At 41.5% G+C, this 20,831-nt stretch overlaps 1 long non-coding RNA gene across 1 annotated transcript in view; it reads left to right on the top strand.

The window, feature by feature from the left end:
- LOC131815672 (uncharacterized) overlaps nucleotides 1–20,596 on the top strand; it is a 33,044-nt gene extending 12,448 nt beyond the window's left edge. The window contains exon 3 of the long non-coding RNA XR_009347805.1: nucleotides 18,712–20,596. This is a non-coding gene — a long non-coding RNA (uncharacterized LOC131815672). The remainder of the gene's footprint in view (nucleotides 1–18,711) is intronic.
- The last annotated feature ends 235 nt before the right edge of the window (nucleotides 20,597–20,831 follow it).

The following is a 20,831-nucleotide window of genomic DNA, read 5'->3' as shown; positions in this document are numbered from 1 at the left end:
CAGGGGCTCCGGACATCTCTATTCGTCAGGAGTTGTAAGAGATGGACAGTAGCTTGGGGTTGGGTACGAGGCAGGCTCCAGCCCCTCCGGGTGGCAGCTCCCTGTAGGGGATACCCTGTGCCAGGCTGCTGAGCCCCTCCCCAACCTTGGCTTCCTCACCTGAGTGTAGGCGTGGCAGGCAAAGGAGAGAAGCCTCTGGAATCAAAGAGAAAGTTCCCGTTTTCACGGGTAATATCCCACAGCAGTTCTCCCCTGCAGCTGAAAGCTGGTTCACAGCCGTTTGTCATTCAGTCATCATTATTCTTATACATGTAGGTAAATATTTTATTAAGCGTCTCCGCAGCTTGGCAGTTAGGGAGCCCTTTGCCTCTATACCTGGCGGGTGCCCAGCGCTGCCCGGGAGGGTGGGAAAACAGCGGGCTCCTTGGTGTTAATAGAGCAGTGGTCCCTTCCACCTGGAAACCATTTTCTCCTCTGGCCTCTCGGGCTTAATCTTCCATTTCTTCTTCTTTTTTTTCTTTTTTTTTAATCAGTTACCAATTTGGTCTTGATGAAAGGTGCCGGGGCCTGCAGGAGAAAATGGCTGTGCCTTTCAACTCCACCTGGAAATAGTTGACTCGGTGCCGCAGTCACCTTCCCTTAGGCCTCTGCATCCGTTAGAGCACTTGCCTCATCCCCACCGCGCTCTGCCTTGTCAAACAGAAACCTCGGTGCCACAGCTGGAAACGTGCAGGGGTCCCTCCACCCAGGCCCCCTCACACACACCGCAGTTATGTCTGGGACCTCCAAACATTCCCCTAGGCTTTCACCGTCTAGCCCCAGAGCCCATCAGCTTGCCAGGGTGCCAGCAACCAGCTCCTAGCTCAATGCACAAAATCACCCATTAGTTTGGACCAATGTTGGGTCCACGTCTTCAAAATCCTTTGCTTTTTACCATTCATCCAGTATTAGAGGTGGCCAAAACATCAGTAGGAAGCATGGCTGCAGTGTCATCCCATCACATCTTTGGGTCTTCTGGAGGCCGACCCCTCCAGGATCTATTTCTTGTGTGATCACTTCCAGCTTTGGAGGACCGTGGCTATGACGCCCTCTTCTGGTGGATGCGGGGAACGCCAGTTGCGCCCATGCGTTTCAGTTCCCTCTGCTGGCGGTGGAGAGAGAGAAGCTGCCTCTGGCCTCCAGGCCCCAGATTCCAGAGCTGGGGGGTGGGGCTGGGGCCTGCCTTCAAATTGCGAGACCCAAGCCCCGCAGATCCTGAGGTTTCCTCAAGTTGAAACCGAGACCCACCACTGCAGCTTCTACAGTTACCACGTCCAAGTGGCTGCAAACAAATGAAGGGAAAGGTGGGGAAGGGAGAAAGCACTGTAACCGCCGAAGGGGGTTCAAATTGGCGGAAATTACATCTATTTAGCTGCACGTGGTGTGGACACACAGAGACAGAAGGAAGAAAGGAATCAGAGAAAAGATCAGGAGTGAGGACAATAGAGGACAGACTTTACAGCAAATTGCTGAGTAAGATACTCGTGCTAAAAATAATACCGCTTGGAGAGAGGGCATAAGAAACAAAAGTGTAGCTGCTGTGCCCATGGGTGGGAGGAACACGAGGCTCTGCATATAAACACCCAGAATTAGAACAAGATGAAGAAAGGATCATCACCCAGGAGGAGAAGGAATGAACATAAGTCTAATTTGAAGCGAACCAGAAAATTAATTTTGCCACCATCCTCTTGCTTCTGTGGATCCGATGATGCTGGAGGGCCCCCAGCAGTGGATGGCCACGCCTCTGGGTTCCGAGCAGGCCCCAAGACCCCATCACCCACTCGGCAGATGCTACACAAGAAAGGAGGGCGAGCCCCGGCTTTGTATCTTCTAGTCTGGATCACAGATAATCATGAACATTCAAAAAATCAATTGCCCAAGTGGCTGATGGGGAGGTCTGGCTTGACAGAAGGCATTCGTGAGGAAGACCCGGGGGGTTAGCTGATCACCAGCTTGATGTGAACCCACAGCGCAAGGAGGCTGTTGAGAACCCTAATGCAATCTTAGGCTCTATTAATAGAACGGCGGAGTGTGGAAGGAGGGAGGCCGTAATCCCAGCGCGTGCTGGCAGGTCAGGCCACATGCAGTTTTATGCTCAGTCCTGCGGGCTATATTTTAAGAGCGGCACTGGCAAATTCAAGCCTGTTCAGAAGAGCATGAAAAGGACTGGATGCCAGTATTTAGACAGCATCAAGATTAGCTTGACAGTCCTTTTACAATTGGCAAAATCGGAATGCGTATTGCATTGAAGACAGAATCTCAGCAGCTAGGACCCAGAATCGTGCTTTCAGTATTCACTTAGCCTCCCTGAGCCTGATGGGGTGCTCTTTCTGTAGAGTGGGGGTACTACTCTTCCCCTGACCAGGCAGGGTCTGCTCAGTTGGGCTTGTATACTGAGCATCTCCTTGCTCCCGGCTTGGGGCGGGGCATGAGGGCACCTGGAGTCTAGTCTATGTTAGAGCCACAGGTCCGTAAGCAGGCGTCTTGCATATAACATGACAGATGATAATAGACACATGCATTGATTTGAAATGAGATGTAATTAATTTCTTATCAGGAAAGAATGACAAGAGACAAAAAGAGAGTCTTAGGCATATGTACTTGCAAGTGCAAAGGAAAAGAATTGTTGGAGGTCAGAGAGCAGAGTCCACGAGTGAGGAAAGATTAGAACCAGGAAATTTCAGAGTCACAGAAGACTGCTGAAAGGTCTCCACACTGTCAGGTGCCACCAAAAAATCCAGGAGGAAGAGGAGAAAAGCTGAAATATTTCCAGACCACTCTCTGGATGTGGAGGTTAGGAGTTCATCCTTACTGGTCAAGAAACACCTTATTGAAAAAATGCTAGAGGCAGAGATGGACTTCATTTAGAATATTTGTGGAAGGATGCATTTATTGGACACCTACTGCACACTTCTCATGGTGCTATGCACTGCGGAAGTTGGAAAAGCATAAGACTTTGTTGGCACCCACTTCAGTAATGACTAGTGAGTTAAAACTAACACCTACACAATCATTAGAGAAGAGTAGAAGATTATTACATAAATTGTCCAGCTGGGTAAGGTAGACAATAGCTTAAATGGCCAGTTGTTTGGCCCATGATATTCCTTATGCTTATGAAAGCCAGAAGAAGAAAAGATGGCGGCAGTACATGCCAATAATGGTGAACCTGATCCTAGTCTTCCACTTCCCCATGTCCCTTCGAAGTTTCCTTTCATAGAAGTGTTTGGAAACACAATTCTTGTCTTAACATCCCTCATGTTGGCTCCCATTTTGTTATTTACCAGTGAGATTAATATTATTTACCCTGCTCACATTCTAGATCCAACATGTGTTTTTTCATCAGTGGGTTTGTGTTTGGTTGATTAGTTATTCATGTATAATGCAAGATGACAAGAGCTGTAATACAGAGAAATGATTGTGGAGAATACAGGCATACAAGCTCTGGGGTTGGCTTCTTTTTTCTCTTTGGGGGGTGGGGTGGTGGTGGGTGGGAGGGCAGGTTAGTAAGGCCTTTGGATTATTTGCAGATGGTTGAAATTCTCTTCTTACCAAACTGGTAACTGAAGCAAAATTGGGGGAATTAAAGTAAATGGTGTCCTTTGCTGTGTATCCCCCAGTCTCCTTGATCCACATCATGAGTCCCACGTGAACTCCTGGATCTGTTCTCTTCAATCGCGCCCATCATTTGACTTCTCTAGACTTGAGTTTCCCCATCTGTATCCCATCCAATGTATCTTTTTCTATGTTGGCTTCTTTCATAGGTTAAATATTTGCAAAGGGAATCACCTTATAGATGAGTTCTACCTCTAACTTACCCTCTGGAACTTCCCTTGGAATAGCCAGAGAGGTCCCTATAGGATACAAATCCGATCCTTCCAGTGGCTTCCCACTGCAACCAAGCCCTTTGGTGTAGCCTAAAAGGTCCTATGTGATCTGATTCTGGCCTGGTTTTCCAATCTATGTCATGCCATCACCCCCTACCAGTTCTCAAACAAAATGAATGACTTTCACTCCTGAGGCCCTCACACATGCTATTCATCCTGCTTGGAATGTTCTTTCTCCACTCACTGAATGGACACATCCCTATTACTTTCCAAATCTTAGTTCAAATACCACCTCCTCACAAATGCCTTTTCTGCTCAGCCTCTCTAAAGTCACCTCCCCATCCATTGCTTTCTAGTTCATTGCCGTATTTATGTCCTGCTGGGAGCCCAGCTGAGGGCCTCAATTAGCCTCTATTTCTGTCTTTCCATGTGGCAGCATGGGCTTCCTAACAGCATGGAAGCTGGATCTCAAAAGGGAAGAAGAAGAAACACCCAAATCCAAAATGTTCTCCAGCATCCCCAAATCCTTTTCTAGCACATTATCCTTGTTTCTCTTCTTTGTCCTTCTCACTCTCTAAAATTACTGCACTAATTTCTGATTCCTTGTTAATTGCTGGTTCCCTCCCCCCATCCACGAGGATGTACAATCCATGAGAGTAGAAATCTTGTCTGTCTTGTTCACTGCATGTGCCCAGCACAAAAGAAGTACCCAGTAAACAGTTGTTGAACAAGTGAAATTTTAATGTTCAGAAATAAAGAGAAAGAAGAAATTAAGATGCACATGAAGTGTAATGAAACACACAGACATACACACGTTCACAAAAAATCAGGTTGCAGAGAACTTTTCAGGATGATAGCTGTGGCCTGAAGGGCAGAGAGCCCATCACACAATGACCCAGGCATGAACTGGATCATAGTTGTAGCCCATCTGCCTCCTGCTTTTCAGAATTCATCACAGAGCTGGCCTGGGAAGGTGGCTCAGGCACAGGGACGCAGGACCCCAGAACCCCAGAATCAAGACCTGGAGAGCTGGACCTTAAGGGGAAGTAGGCTATGCCCAGACATCACAGATCCCCAACAGAATGATGTCAGGAGCAATTCCCTGAGGTCCTGTGCCTGCAGTGGGAGGGCTTTGGGTGCTTTACTTGAACCCAAGCGTGCAGAGGAAGATGATCTTGATTTAACACAATTCAAATCAGCAGCTACTATGCAAAAGCACTGTGCCACCTGCAGTGGGTGATGGAGGGGGTGAGAGGCAGGGACAGTGCCCAAGCAGAGTGGCTCTTCAACAAGAGTGAGGGGGTGAGTGGCAAGGGAAGGAGACCAGCAGCCCCGCAGTTACAGACAAGGGAGAAGCAAAAAGGCTTTCAGGAGGGGCCAGCACTGATGTGGCTAGCCAGGAGAGCTTTCCAGAGGCAGGGAGGCCAGGGCAAGAATGCCCAGGAGCTCCATTATTAGGCTGGAGGAGGGTAGGGTCTGCAAGAAGTGCAAGAAGAGCAATTTATTACCAAAAGTTCCAGCAAAGTCCCTCAGAACCGGGGCACCTGGGTGGCTCAATGGGTTAAAGCCTCTGTCTTCAGCTCAGGTCATGATATCAGGGTCCTGGGATCTAGCCCCACATCGGGCTCTCTGCTAGGTGGGGAGCCTGCTTCCTCCTCTCTCTCTCTGCCTACTTGTGATCTCTGTCTGTCAAATAAATAAATAAAATCTTTTAAAAAATAAAAAAATATTTTTAAAAAAAGTCTCTCAGAACTGTTCCAAGAAGCCAGAACCAGAGAGCAGAGAAGAGTGAAAAGCAGTCTCACAGCTTTCTGGAGAGGAAGAAGAAAGGGGGCATGCCAGGCAGAAGCACAAGCCGTCCACCCTGCAGTGATGGAAGAGGAATCCAGAAACACATTTGGGGCATGTTGTGATTGAATGAAGTATAAGTAACCGTTGGAAGGTGTAGGTATGGGAGGATTTGGGGTAGCAAGTAATCATAAAAGCAAAAGAACAGTGCGGCTGAACAAACTGATTCTGAAATCAATGCAGAGCACACCCAAGCTCTTAGCAGCACTATTCACAACAGCCTAAGGGTGGAAACGACCCCGTGTCCAGCAACAGATATGTGCATACACAAAACGGGGCACATATGTACAATGGAATATTATGCGTCTATCAAAAGCCATGAAGAAGTGATACAGGCTAGAGTGTCGGGGAACCTGGAGGACATCCTGTAAAGTGGAATAAGGCAGACACAAAAGGAGAAATACGGTATGAGTCCACTGATGAGAGGTACTTAGAATAGTCAGATTCATGGGACACAAAGTAGAATGGGGGCTTCCAGGGTCTAAGGGGAGGGGGGAACAGGAGTCATTGTTAAATGGGTACAGAGTTTCAGTGTGGGATGACTAAAAAGTTCTAGAAATGGATTAAAAGTAAGTTCTGGAAATAGTGATGATGACAGCACAATAATGTGAGTATACTTAACATCACTAAGTTGTACACTTAAAATGGTTAAATGAGGGGCCCCTGGGTGGCTCAGTGGGTTAAGCCTCTGCCTTTGGCTTGGGTCATGATCTCAGAGTCCTGGGATCGAGCCCGGCATTGGGCCCTCTGCTCAGCGGGGAGCCTGCTTCCCCTCTCTCTCTGCCTGCCTCTCTGCCTACTTGTGATATCTCTCTCTGTCTTGCAAATAAATAAATAAAATCTTTTTAAAAAATGGTTAAATGGAACACTTTATATCATGTCTATTTTACCACAGTAAAAAAATTAATGTGGAAAAATAAGTAAGTCAAGAATATCCAGGATAGCTCTGAGAAAGGAAAGTAATAGGGAGATAAAACCCTACAAGATAGTAACACAAATTATAAAACCTCAAGAATTAAAACAGTGTGGCGCCAGCACTTGACTACACAGACAATGGAACAGATAGAAAGTCCAGAAATAGGCTCATATCATTCAAGACTTTCATGTGTGGGAAAGGTAGCATCTGGAAACAGCAGGGAAACTGTGCTGGGAAGAGCTGGAGCCATCAGGGGAAATGGAGTTGGCTCCTGATCTCATACTTATACCAGGAAGAACTCCAAATGGAAAAGAAATGTAAGTGTGAAACACAGCCCCACACCAGGACTAGAAGGAATCAGGAGAGAATCCTTTTTTAACCTCCAAAGGTAAGTACGTATCATCTATGACTTTGGGTCCCAAGCTCCCTATGCCTGTGTCATGGGTTTGTTGTGAACGCTGTAGGAGTCATAGAGGCGGAGTACTGGGAATGATGCCCAGCACACACACAAAACTCAGTAAGGGACCACCATCGCCACCCTCCTTGTCAGCATCACCACCATCCAAAAGAATTGAGGACATTTGCAAACTGATACAGAATAAGTATCAAGGTCTATTAAATGGAAATAAAAGGCAAGGTAGAGCAGTATGCACAGAATATGCTAGCCTTGGTTTTGAGAAGGGGTAGTAGAAAAAATACACATGCACATATCTATGTGTATGTGTAAGCATGTATTTACACACACATATACACAATAAACTTTGGTCACACCACTGCATGGCACAACTCCAAGGGACACAATTCCATTGTATTCTATGTCAGTGGCATCCCAGAAGCTCAATGTAAATGGTGTCTCTTGGACACCTGACTGCACGTGGTAACATGTCTCTGGGAACACAAAGAACAGAGTAACACTGCTCACCTGGGGGGAAGAGACATAGGTGGCTTGGAACAGACATGGGAAAGAGACTCTTCATAATACGGTCTTTGTGCCTGTTTACTCTGGACTATGTCTATGAGTTATGGAATAGGCCTCATTCCAGAAAATAAAGGGACCTGTGAAAATACATCAATGCACACATATAAAAGTAATGGATAAAAGTAACAATACATGTTTTGGGAATTTGGGAAATACATAGAAGTACAAAGGGGAGAATTATAATGATTTTTCTGGTTATCTCTGTGGGTCTGTCTGGAGTGCTTAGAAGGGCATGATATAGAACAGGAGTGGGGGAACAATAGCCCCAGGCTATCTTTGTCCCCCCACCTGTTTGGTTTTTGGTTTTGTTTGGTGAGTTCAGTGCAGGGCCTGAACTCACAGCCCTGAGACCAAGACCTGAGTTGAGATCAAGTGTCCCATGAATGCTTAACCAACTGAGCCAACCAGGCGGCCCTTACCACCTGTGTTTGTAAATAAAGTTTTATTGCAATGCAGCCCCCCATTTGGTGATGTATCACTATGGCTGGTCTCCTGGTACATTGAGTTATTGAGTATCTTGGCAAGTTATTTGTGGCTATTTCTAGTTCAATCTATAAATGCCCTGGCATGATGCCATTATGAGGCACAGTGAGTGAGTAAGATGACAACAATGGGTCATAACAAACATATTAGTTTGGAAATAGAACTTATGAAACAAGTAGCAGAGGTGTCCATCACAATGAAGTTAATTTCAGGAGAAGTGGTAACAAACTGAATTTGTAGGTACAGGATAAGAAACAGAGAGATCGAACCTGAATTGAAGCAAGAAAAACATACCAAGACAGATTAAAAATTATCAAAGTGGAGAAAATAAAAGATATTCTCCCAAATAAGCTAGGCTCTATTAAAAAGTATAATAGTAAAATAATTCTGTATGTTATGACCTGGGATAAGGTATTAAAAAATATGAGAAAAAACACACCTCCTATCCTGAAATCTCTCCAGACATTCAGGGTCTCCAGGTCTGGGGGATACTCAAAAGCCATAGGAGACTCAGAACAATTATCTTTCGGGCAGGCTCTCCTATGCATTGTAGGAGTCTGACAACGCTTACCACCCACCACTCCCCCACTAAAGGCCACTAAAGGTCCAGTTCATAATGACAACCAAAACAACTCCTTCGGATTTTCAAAACTCCCTTGAAGGGCAGCACCACCCCCCTTGAGAACCACAGATACATGTGAAAGCAATTTGAAAAGTTAAAAGCACTTTTCAAATACACAGTATGATTAATCTACAAAAATGCCATGGATTTTCAATAGATACTATCTGTACTATTTACATGAAGACTACTGAATAATAAAACATGAGTGTTTTCTTTTGCCATGAAACTAATTTCCATTTCCATTTTACTATAAGTAAATCAATCTACTTACTGAAAACAACTAAACATTATGGATTTAAAATAATTGAAGGGCATCAATGAATGAACAAAAAAGTTAGGGATCCTCAGCCCAGGGATTGAATGATGTGGAGCTCAGAGTTGTAAACTGCGCACAGCACTCCAAGGATATTTGCTGAACCTGGTGAACTTGAACTTTGACATTCAGGGCCTCGTAGACTTACAAAAAAAGGGGCCAAAGCCCCAAGTATGCCCAAGATGGGGTCTAACAAGAGATCCTCCAGCATAAAGATGGGATATCTCCAAAAGCTATTCCTGTAGTGAAAACATGGATTCAGAAACACCTCCAACTTCCTCCTGGAGGCAAGGAAAACCTTCCTCAAACCTTACAATTGAAAGGATAGATGTGTATGAGTGTGTGTGTGCGCATGCACATACATACCAGGAATCATCACAAAACTTTTTTGGGGAAGGGATTTTTTTTTTATTAACATATAATGTATTATTAGCCCCAGAGGTACAGGTCTGTGAATCGTTAGATTCATACACTTCACAGCACTCACCATAACATATACTTTCCCCAATGTCCATCACCCAACCACCCTCTCCATATTCCCCTCCCCCTGACAACCCGCAGTTTGTTTTGTGAGATTGAGAGTCTCTTATGGTTTGTCACCCTCACGATCCCATCTTATTTCATTTTTTCCTTCCCTACTCCCCAAACCCCCCGCTTTGCCACTTGAATTCCTCATATCAGGGAGATCATATGAAAATTATCTTTCTCTGATTGACTTATTTTGCTCAGTGTAATACCCTCTAGTTCTATCCACATCCTCATAAATGGCAAGATATCATTTCTTTTGATGGCTGCATAGTATTCTATTATATATATACCACATCTTCTTTATCCATTCATCTGTTGATGGACACCTGGGCTCGTTCCATAGTTTGGCTATTGTGGACATTGCTGCTGTAAACATTTGGGTGCACGTGCCCCTTCGGATCACTACATTTGTATCTTTAGGGTAAATACCCAGTAGTGTGATTGCTGGGTCATAGGGTAGCTCTATTTTCAACTTTTTGAGGAACCTCCATGCTGACAAAACTTAAAAAAAAAGAAGACTTTATTTATTTATTTGAAAGAGAGAGAATGAGAGAGAGAAAGAGCACAAGAGGGGGGAGGGGCAGGAGAAGAGACTCCTCGCTGAGCAGAGAGCCCAAGGCAGGGCTCGATCCCTGGACTCCAGGATCATGACCTAAGCCAAGGGCAGTTGCTTAACTGACTGAGCCACCCAGGTGCCTCACCACAAAACTTTTAAACTACAGGCTGTCCATGACAGTTTATAGCAAAAAATGCACACTATCTGGGTGGCCTGTACACCTCAAATGGAGAATGTAACTGGAGTCTTCCCAGGATATAGAAATGCCTCTGGCACCTGGCAGAAGATAAAGGGAGTCCTCTTTAGAGGAAGCCACGTTTATCCCAGACCTCAAAGTAGTCCCACCTATAAAATGTCAAGGCAAATGATCAGGTTAAAGTTAAATGACAGAAGGAAGGAAAGAGAAAGAGAAGGAGGGAGGAAAGGAGAAAAGAAAGAAAGGAAGATACTAAATACACATGGACCAAGGCACTGAGAACTAAGAGTAAGAAGCAGCTGGTACCTGGAACGACCTGCCTGAACAACCTCAGATCCTGGAACAGTAAGATGGAGACTATACAATAACCATGTCTACAAGTTGGGTACAAACAAAGTCCATGCATGAAAACTCATACAAGAAAAAAGAAGCTATAAAAAATGATCAAATGAGTTTGGAAAAGAACCAAAAGAGCCCTTATGGGCTCAAAAAACAAACAAACAATTCAATGGACAGATTTATTAGAAAAATCACATGTGAAGAGAATGGGTAAACTGGAAAGCTGGTCTGAAAAACATTTCCAAATTGCAGCACAGGGAGACCAAGACAAAATGAAAGAGGAAATAAAGACAGGAAGGATAGATCAAGAATTGTAACAAATGTCTAATTACAGTTCCAAAAGGAAAGGAAAAGAGGATGGGGCAGAGGCAACATCCGAAGAGATGGGACGGAATATTGTCAGAACTCAGGAAACAACCAACCCAAAGAATCAAGAAATCCAAGGAATCCCAAGGAAAAGCTATGTAGGTAGGCAGGTAGGTAGGTAGACACATAGGTAGATAAGTAGATAGACAGATAGATAGATAGATAGATGTCTTTGGTGTTCTGCTATTTCACCATCACGAGATATGAGTATCCATCACTGTGAAATTGCAAAACACCAAAGACAAAGAGAACATCTTAAGAGCAATGAGAGAAAAAAGATACATTTTATTTTTAAGATTTATTTATTTGAAAGAGAGAAAATATGAGCATTGGGGTGAGGGGCTTGAGCACAGAGCACGGAGCCCCCGTCAGTGGACTCCAGCTCACACCCCATGAGATCATGACCAGAGCCGAAACCCGGAGTCAGACACTCAACCAACTGAGCCACTCAGGCGCCCCAGGATAGATTATTTTTAAAGGAGTGAGAAACAATTTACTACTCACTGGTATCAACAGAAATCAAAAGACAGGGTAGGATATCTTCCGTGTGTGGAGAGAAAATGATGGTCGCTGTCAATTCCATATCTGTAATGAAAGGGGAAAAAATCACTTCCAGACAAAGAAAAACTGAGAGACTTGGGTACCAAACCTTCACTCCTGGCAAAAGAAAAAATGAGTCCTGACGTAAGGTGTGAGAAGCAAGAGGGAATAAGGCACATACACGGTGAAAAGCAGGTAGAATGTTGACTATAGAAAGCAACGATGTAATAGGCATGGAATTGCGAAAGGAAAACTGAGGGAACTGAGGAGCACAGCAATAACAGAACAGACATCAGGAAAGTGTAAATGGAGGTGGTGAGGTTTTCATATTTTTCAGAAGAGTAAAATTATTGAGTAATTTTGATGTTGGTAAGTTATTTACTGCTGTTTCTGGAGAAACCACTTACAGAGCAGAAACAGTTCTTAAGCCAGTGGAAGGAAAGAAAATGGAAAAGACAACAAATCAATCTAGACGAGGGCAAGAGAAGATAGAAAGATAAGTGGAGCTTGTGGGAAAAACAGAAATTAAAAACATGATAGCCATAAACCTGAAAATATTAATAATTATAACAAATGTAAATGAATTAAATGCTTCCCCTAAAATACAGAGCTTGTCAGACTGGATATATTTTTTTAAAAAATAACCATATGCTGCTCCTAAGAAACGCATTTTTTTCCTAAGAAATGTATCTTAAGCGAGAGCATACAGAGTTTGAAAGCGAAAAAATGAAAGAGATTACTAAGAAAAGGTTTAGCTATCTTTTTTTTTTTAAGATCTTATTTTATTTATTTGACAGAAATCACAAGTAAGCAGAGCATCAAGCAGAGAGAGAGGGGGAAGCAGGCTCCTGCTGAGCAGAGAGCCCGATGGGGGGCTCAATCCCAGGACCCTGAGATTATGACCTGAGCTGAAGGCAGAGGCTTAAGCCACTGAGCCACCCAGGCACCCCAAGGTTTAGCTATCTTAATATTAAGCAAAATAAACTTAAGGCAAAAAGCATGCTTCAGACAAGGAAAGTTAAGCAATTCAGCTAAACAGGATATTAAATTTATATACTCAATAAATTTCCAAATATATCAAGCCAAAAATGACAATTACCAAGAGAAAGAAAGCAGCAATCATAATGGGACACTTTACTCACCTTTTCCATTAACTGGTGGAACAAACAGTAAAAAATCATCAATAAGGATATAGGAGATCTGAACAACCTGATGGACATTAGGTCAGTTCAGGGAAATAGATCCTAAGATGGGATTAGATGTTCCAGACATTTACTGAGGAGACTGCCTGTGAAGGAGGGAAGGAAGCCGTGGTAGACAGGTCTGAAAGGAGAGGGAGAAAGAAGGAAAAACAAGCAGGAAAAGTTTCAGATTCCAGTATGCTTCTACAAATGTGCTGGCCAGACTGATGGGGTAGCTCTCAGCCAAAGTTGCCCATTAGGGAATGAACTTGTGCTATAAAGCCCTTGATCTGTTCAGCTCCTTGCTGGGAACAGCCCAGGGAAAGAGTGTCTCTGCAAAGATGTGTTGGTAGATCCAGAGGCGCATGGCAAGGAGGGCTCTGGTCAACTATGCTCCCCTTAACAAGAGAGATGAATTGTACACGATCGTGACCTCCATAGACATCTTTATCAGAACGGAGTGGCACCTTTTCACTGCATCACAGATGAATTTAGAACACCATTTCCCAAAACTACAAAAATACCATCTTTTCAAGTATACACAGAACGTTTGCAAAAATGGACTCTATACTGGGTCATAAATAAATCTCAATACCTTTCTTAAGAACTAAAATCATACAGACTGCATTCTCTGACAACAACAAAAAGTTACTAGAATACCCCTTCTATGCGTAGAAACTCAGAAACACATGTTCAGATAACCAAGGGATCAGAGAAGTAGAAATCAGAAAATATTAAGAATTAAGCTGTAGTGAAAAGACACAGCAAGATCTTAATAGAGCTAAATAATTTTGAGGAAAATGTAAGCCTGCTTCCTCCTCTCTCTCTCTCTGCCTGCCTCTCTGCCTGCTTGTGATCTCTGTCTGTCAAATAAATTAAAAAAATCTTAAAAAGAAAAGAAAAGAAAATCACCATCCAACTTGGCCTCCATTTTATGAAGTTAGAAACAGATTAGCAAAATAAACTTAAGAAAGGTAGGAAAGGAAATGACAAAGCTAAGAGTAGGAATTAATGAAACAGAAAATAAACACAATAGAGAAAATTAACAAAGTCAAACATCGATCCTCTGAAAAGACTAATAAAAGTGACAAACCTCTGGTAAGACTGGGAAATAAAGAGAAAACGCATAAACCATACCAGGAATGAAACAGTGATATAAATACAGAGACTACAGTCATGGAAACAAAGTAAGAGGACATTGTTGAAAGTTTTTATGTCACTACATTTGAGATGTTTTATGAGATAGGCACATTCTTAGGAAAATCTGATTCAAGAAATAGAAACCCTGAACAACTCTGTAACCTCAAAGAAGATTTGAGTTTGTAAATTTAAACCTGCCTACATAGTAGACTACAGATCTGGTGATGTGGGCAGTTACAGACATTCAAAGAATAAATAATTATAATTTTGTATGAGCTATTTCAGAGAATTTTAAAAGGAGCTCCCATTCCCTCAATTAATTTTATGAATCTAACATTAACTTGATATCCAAGCCTGAAAGTATAAAAAAGGAAAAATTCAGGCAAATCTCTCTCATGAATGTAGGTTCAAAAATAAAAGGCAAAATATTAGCAATGTGAGGGGCACCTGGGTGGCTCAGTGGGTTAAGCCTCTGCCTTCGGCTTAGGTCATGATCTCAGGGTCCTGGGATCAAGCCCCACATCGGGCTCTCTGCTCAGTGAGGAGCCTGCTTCCTCCTTTCTCTCTGCCTGTCTCTGTCTACTTGTGAACTCTCTCTCTCTCTCTGTCAAATAAATAAATAAAATATTTTAAAAATATTAGCAGTGTGAATCAGCAATATATGAAAAGGACAATGCATTACAAGCAAAGCAATATAATAAAAGAGAAAAATCATGTGATCATTAGCTATATTAGCAGTTGAAAAAATTCAACATCCATTTTTTTTTTTTTTTTAAGATGTTATTTATTCATATGACACAGAGAGAGAGACAGCGAGAGAGGGAGCACAAGCAGGGGGAGTGGGAAAGGGAGAAGCCGGCTTCCCACTGAGCTGGGAGCCCAACGTGGTGCTCAATCCCAGCTCCCTGGAATCATGACCTGAGCCGAAGGCAGGCGCTTAATGACTGAGCCACCCAGGCGCCCCCATCCATTCTTTTTTTTTTTTAAAGATTTTATTTACTTGACAGAGAGAGAGATCACAAGTAGGCAGAGTGGCAGGCAGAGACAGAAGGGGAAGCAGGCTCCCCGCTGAGCAAAGAACCCGATGCGGGGCTCGATCCCAGAACCCTGAGACCATGACCTGAGCCGAAGGCAGAGGCTTAACCCACTGAGCCACCCAGGTGCCCCCCATTCTTTTTTTTAAATAAAATTATAAATAAATTTTTTAAATAAAATTATAAATAAATTATTTACTGGGGTGCCCAAGTGGCTCAGTCAGTTAAGTGTCTGCCTTCAGCTCGGGTCCTGATCCCAGAGTCCAGGGATGGAGCCCCACATTAGGCTCCCTGCTCAGTGGGGAGCCTGCTTCTCCTTCTCCCTCTGTCTGTCTGCCCAGCTTGTTCTCTCTCTCTCTGAAATAAATAAATAAAAATCTTTTTTTAAATATAAATTAAGGAGGCCTGGGTGGCTCAGTCAGTTATATCATGTCCATGGATTGAACGACACAAGTTAGTAAAGATATCAATTCTCTTCAAGGTGATCTAGAGAATCAATTTAATCCCAATCAAAAACACATAAGGATCTTTAAGTTTCAATTTTCAATTTTTTGTTGCTAATAGTATGGGTACACAATTGAATTTTGTGTATTCAAATTGAATTCCGTGACCTTATGGAACTTATATTAGTTCTGGTAGCTTTTTTGTAGATTCCTTAAGATTTTCTATATAGATAATCCATTACCAGTGAATAAAGACAGTTTTATTTCTTCTTTTCTGTACACCTTTTTCCCCTCCTCTTGCTTTATTCTCTTTTCTCCATTAAAACTTAGAATACAGTGGGAAGGGTAGACACATTTGTCTTGTTCAGTCTTAGGAGGAAGGCATTCAACATCTCACCACTAGGAATAATGTTAACTGTAGATTTTCTGAAGACATCTTTGACCAGGTTAAGGGCTCTTTTTTATTCCAAGTTTGCTGAGAGTTTATATCATGAATGGATGTGGGGTTTCGTGAGATATTTTTTCTATTTAGATGAGCATATGGCTTTTCTTTTTTACTGCATTAATATGAATTACATTGATTTTTGAAGGTCATATTAATCTTACATTCTCAGGATGAACCTCACTTGATCTCAGAATGTATTATCCTTTTACATGTTGCTGGATTCAATTTGCTAAGTATTTGTCAAGGATTTATATTTCTATGTTCCTGAGGAATACTGGCCTGTAGTTTTCCCTTCTTGTAGTGTTTTTGTCTGGTTTTGCTATCTTTGTAATGCTGGCCTCATAAAATGAGTCGGGAAGGATTCCCTCATCTTCTATGTTCTGAAAGAGATTGGGTATAATCAGTATTATTTCTTCCTAAGTGTTTGTTCAAATTCATCCGTGAAGATATTTAGGACGGGTGTTTTCTTTATGGGAAGACTTTAAGTACACATTTCTTTCTTTCTTTTTTAGGATTTTATTTTTAAGTAATCTCTACACCCAACATGGGACCAGAAATTACAACCCCAAGACCAAAAGTCATCTGCTCTTCCAAATATCCCAGCCACATGCCCCTAAATAGACATTTCTTTAATAGATTTACAGCTATTCAGATTATCTATTTCTTCCTGATTGTGCTTTGGCTACTCATGTTCTTTAAGAAAATTTGTGCATTTCATTTAAATTGCTTGAATTTATTGACATAAAGTTGGCATAATATTCCTTTAATATTCTTTAATGTCTGCAAAATGACATCTTTAACTCCTGATACTCTTTTATTCCTGATGTTAATAATTTATGTCTTCTTTCTCTCTCTTTTTTTTCCATCCTTAGTCTGCCTAGTTTACCAATTTTATTGATTTTTTTTCAAAGAACCAGCTTTTGGTTTCATTGATTTTTCTCCACTGTTTTTTATGTTGTATATTAGCAATTTCTGGTCTTATCATTATTTCCTTCCTTCTGCTTACATTGGATTTTCTGCTTTTAACATATATAACTCTTAAAGAAGAAATATCCCGGATACAGAAATAACTGTTATGAATTTTTAAAAAAACAAATAATCTTCCCCAAGCAAAAGACTTGAACTTTACAGGAGAAACATGAATGATGAATAAACATACAAAAACTGGCTTAACCTCTGATTAAAACCATATGAAGATCTCATTACATACCTACATGATTGGCAAAATTTAGTCTGATAATTACAACTGCAGAAAGCATTTAGCAGTGGGATTGTCCACTATTCATCGATGGCAGGTAGGAGTGCGAATTTTTCAAAGCACTTATGGAAAAGTTCATTTTCAAGTAAAGTCAAATATATACATGCCTAAACAACCCAACAATTTGACTTTTAGGTGTAAATCCTAGAGAAGCTTTCCCAAAAATATGTCAGAAGAAATGTAAGGAATAACCAAAGCAGCAATATTAGTAACAGTCAAATGTCCAATAACACTAAATATATATAATTAAAATGAAATACCATATAGCATTGAGAAGGAATGGACTACAACTCCACTCATCGACAACGAAGAATCTCAAAGCACAATGTTGAAGCAAAAGATGCCAAACAAAAATGGCTGCATACAGTAGATTCTGAAGTCTATACAGTTAGAAAAAAAAAAAAAAGATAAGACTATATGATCTGGGGATGGATATGTTAGTGGTAACACCATAAAGTAAAACAAGAGACTAATTATCTAGAAAGCATTAGGATAATGGATACGTCTGCTGGATAAGGGACTGCAATTGGGAAAGGGCACCGATTTTCATTCTTGACCTAGCTGCTGGTCAGTTGGGTCTCAACTCATTATTTTTCTTTAGCATGTACTTGCATGGTTTTTTTTGACTCACTTATGTGGATGACACATTTCAAAATAATAAAATTAACCTAAACAAATCTAAAATAAAATTAAACTATGTATACTTTAAAATATACATATATACATACATACATATATATATGCATATATATTTGTGTGTGTGTATGTGTATACTTTCTTTATAATCAGAGATAATGTGATGATTTCAGGGTTTCATGTGTCCTTATTCATCCATTCATTTACTCCACAGCTGTTTGTTACATATTTGCTATGTGCTAGGCATTATACCAGATGCCAGAAATATAGATATTAATTTATTGTTAGGGAGTTTTAACAAAAATAGGAATAATTGATATGATTATAACAACTGACATTTAACTGTTTACTATTTGTATTAAGCACTTCACACAGAGGACTTGATTTAATCCTTTGACATCCTTGAGTATCGACTGCTATTTCCCCAATTTTAAAAATGAGGAAGTGGCACAGCAATGTTTAATAACTTGCCCAAGCTGGCGGAGCTCAGAAAAGAGAGAGCCAAGATTTGCTCTTAACAGATGTTAAGTTTTTCTGCTCAACTTCCAGTCCCTTTCCTCCAGGTCACAACACTCCATTTTCCTTTGAGGAGTCTCTCCCCTTCTCACATTTGGTCCTGTGCGTCAGTTGGAGCTAACTATCTGTTCCTGGGTTCAAGGACTGAAGATATGACCATTTATTTTATTTCAGCCTCCTGGATGCAGTAGTTGGTTTACACATGAGCCTAAAGAGAGAGAATTCAGAGATCGAGTCCTGAAGCCTTGATTTAAACCCCTGGATCCAGTCATGCCTGAAGCCTGTCCCAATGTCTGGTCTTTTCAGTTACATGAGCCTCAAGTTGTATTGCTAATATTTGCAAAAAGGAATCCTAGCTAATACAAGGACACATAAAAATAATTCAATAATTATTGTACCAGCTAAGTGATGAGGACTAAGATTAATGTGGGTGTTTAGGACGTACTTAAACATACTCAGCACACCTGTAAGTGAGGTTTTTAAAAATGTTTTTCCTTATCCCATCCTAGGTCTGAAGCAAATCTCAGAGAAGATAAATTAACACTAAGAGAGAAAGCCATGGATTACCTTGATGCTTTCACAGACCAACGCAGTCATCCTTCACAGGGGAGATGGGGAATGAGGTGTGGGTGTACCCAATGTCATGAAAGATTATCACAAAAGACCAGATCTCAGGGATGACAATCACAACAACAAGAGTAATTTAGGTTCTGGGATACATTTCATCATAGGTTTATGAAGCCCTTGACAGCAAAATTAAATCTGACATCACTCTTGGGGTTGATAAACACTGTTGCAGTGTCCCGATAAAGTGAGCTCAGACACTTGAGGGCTCTCTCCCCCTGAGGGTTAGAATCACCTTCTTCCCTTCCACAAATGTACTTCAGTCACCTCCGAAAGTGACTGAGCCTCTAGAAGACCCTTGTCATGAGTGGCTAATGCAGCCCTTGGAGAAAATGGAGTTACTTACAAGAGTTCAGTCAAGCCATGGGCTCAAATCTATCCTTGGGTTTAACTCCTTGACCTTTCCTCTTTATCCTCCTCTCCAACCAGGTTCAGAAAGAACTTTACCCTCCTACCTTCCATCTTAAGGGCAGACTTCCGAATCAGCAAATTTGACATTAAGATCATCACAAAAAATCATATATTTTTCTCTCTGTGGGCGAGGACAATTCGCCACTTTCAGGCAGCATAGGAATAAGAGCATTATCATTCAGGACAGACACGAGCAGTATGTAAATAACCACAATGTTTAGCACCCTGGCCCATGGGCAGTTCACCTTCTTCCACAATTAAAAGTGACCACGACACTCAGTGTTTGTCCCACTGAGCAAGGTGAGGTCATACTTCCCTCCCAGAGATGGAGACAAAAAAAAAATGTTCTATCTCCTTGATAAATGTGAAGCTGTAATAAAACAGAATTTAGGTCTTTGGTGAATAATTCATGTTTATCTAAAAGAAAAAATAATGACTTTCATTATATTTCATCTCTTACTGAGTTCCAGAAACTGATTTCCTGGTCCAGAGGTTCCAGAAATCCACTGCAGGTTTACCTGATGATTTTCCCTTGAGGGTTCCTCCCATCACCTCCACTTACTTCACTAAATTCCCTTTGGCCTCCCAGGGTTACAGGGATGAGAGGCTGAAAGATCAAGGGCAAGAAAGTTCTATATGACAGTGGTGCCACTGGGGCGGATGCCTAGGGCTGGCAATTCTTCCATGGGCTTCCATGGGGTTCTCCAGGTTCCCCTACAACTGAATCCTTTGGCCCAGCTAGAATGTCTTTTTAGGCTAACTGCTCATGTACCTCCTTAGGTGGGTACCTAACAGTATTCCTTCTACCTTACTTTTTTTTTTTTAAGTAAAGATTATATTTTTAAGTAATATCTACACCCCATGTGGGGCTTGGACTCACAACCCTAAGATCAAGAGTCACCTGGTTGGTAGACCAACCAAGCCTGCTAGGTGTCCCCCAACTTGTCAATATCTACAAAAAGAATTTCCTGGATTTTGATTGGGATTGCATTGAATCAATAGATTAATTGGGGAAGAACTGCCATCTTAATACTGAGTGTTCTAATCCATGAGCCATCCATTTATTAGGTCTTCTTTTTTATTTCATGAGTGTTTAGTAGTTTTCAGCATATAGATCTTGTACAAATTTTATTGGATTTATAATTAAAGATTTTGTGGTTTGGGATGCTATCAGAAATAGTATTTAAAATCCATAAATTTCCAACTGTTAATTGCTAGTGTATAGGAATACAATTGATCTTTGGGTTTTAATCTTTACCTTGTAATCTTACTAAACTCATTATTAGCTCTTGTAGCTTATTTTGCAGATTCTTTGAGATCATCTATGTATATAATTATGTCATCTTTGAATAAAGACAGTTTTATTTCCTCTTTTACAATCTATGACTTTTATTTTTTTTCTTGCCTTATTGCACTAGCTAGGAACTCCAATAGATGTTGTAAAGCCGTGGTGAGAGCACACAGTCTTGCCTTCTTCCCAATTTAGGAGTTACAGTTTCCTTGGAACCTTCTGATCAAACTTGTAGTGGGAGTGAGACATTCCCTAGCTCTCTCCCAAGGGAAGAGTACAACTCTTACTGAGGGACAAGTCTAT

This window comes from Mustela lutreola, chromosome 15 (genome assembly GCF_030435805.1).
Source record: "Mustela lutreola isolate mMusLut2 chromosome 15, mMusLut2.pri, whole genome shotgun sequence".
In the NCBI taxonomy this organism is placed as follows: domain Eukaryota; kingdom Metazoa; phylum Chordata; class Mammalia; order Carnivora; family Mustelidae; genus Mustela; species Mustela lutreola.
The sequence above is the reverse complement of the archived record's forward strand: the minus strand, read 5'-3'. Positions and strand labels throughout refer to the sequence as shown.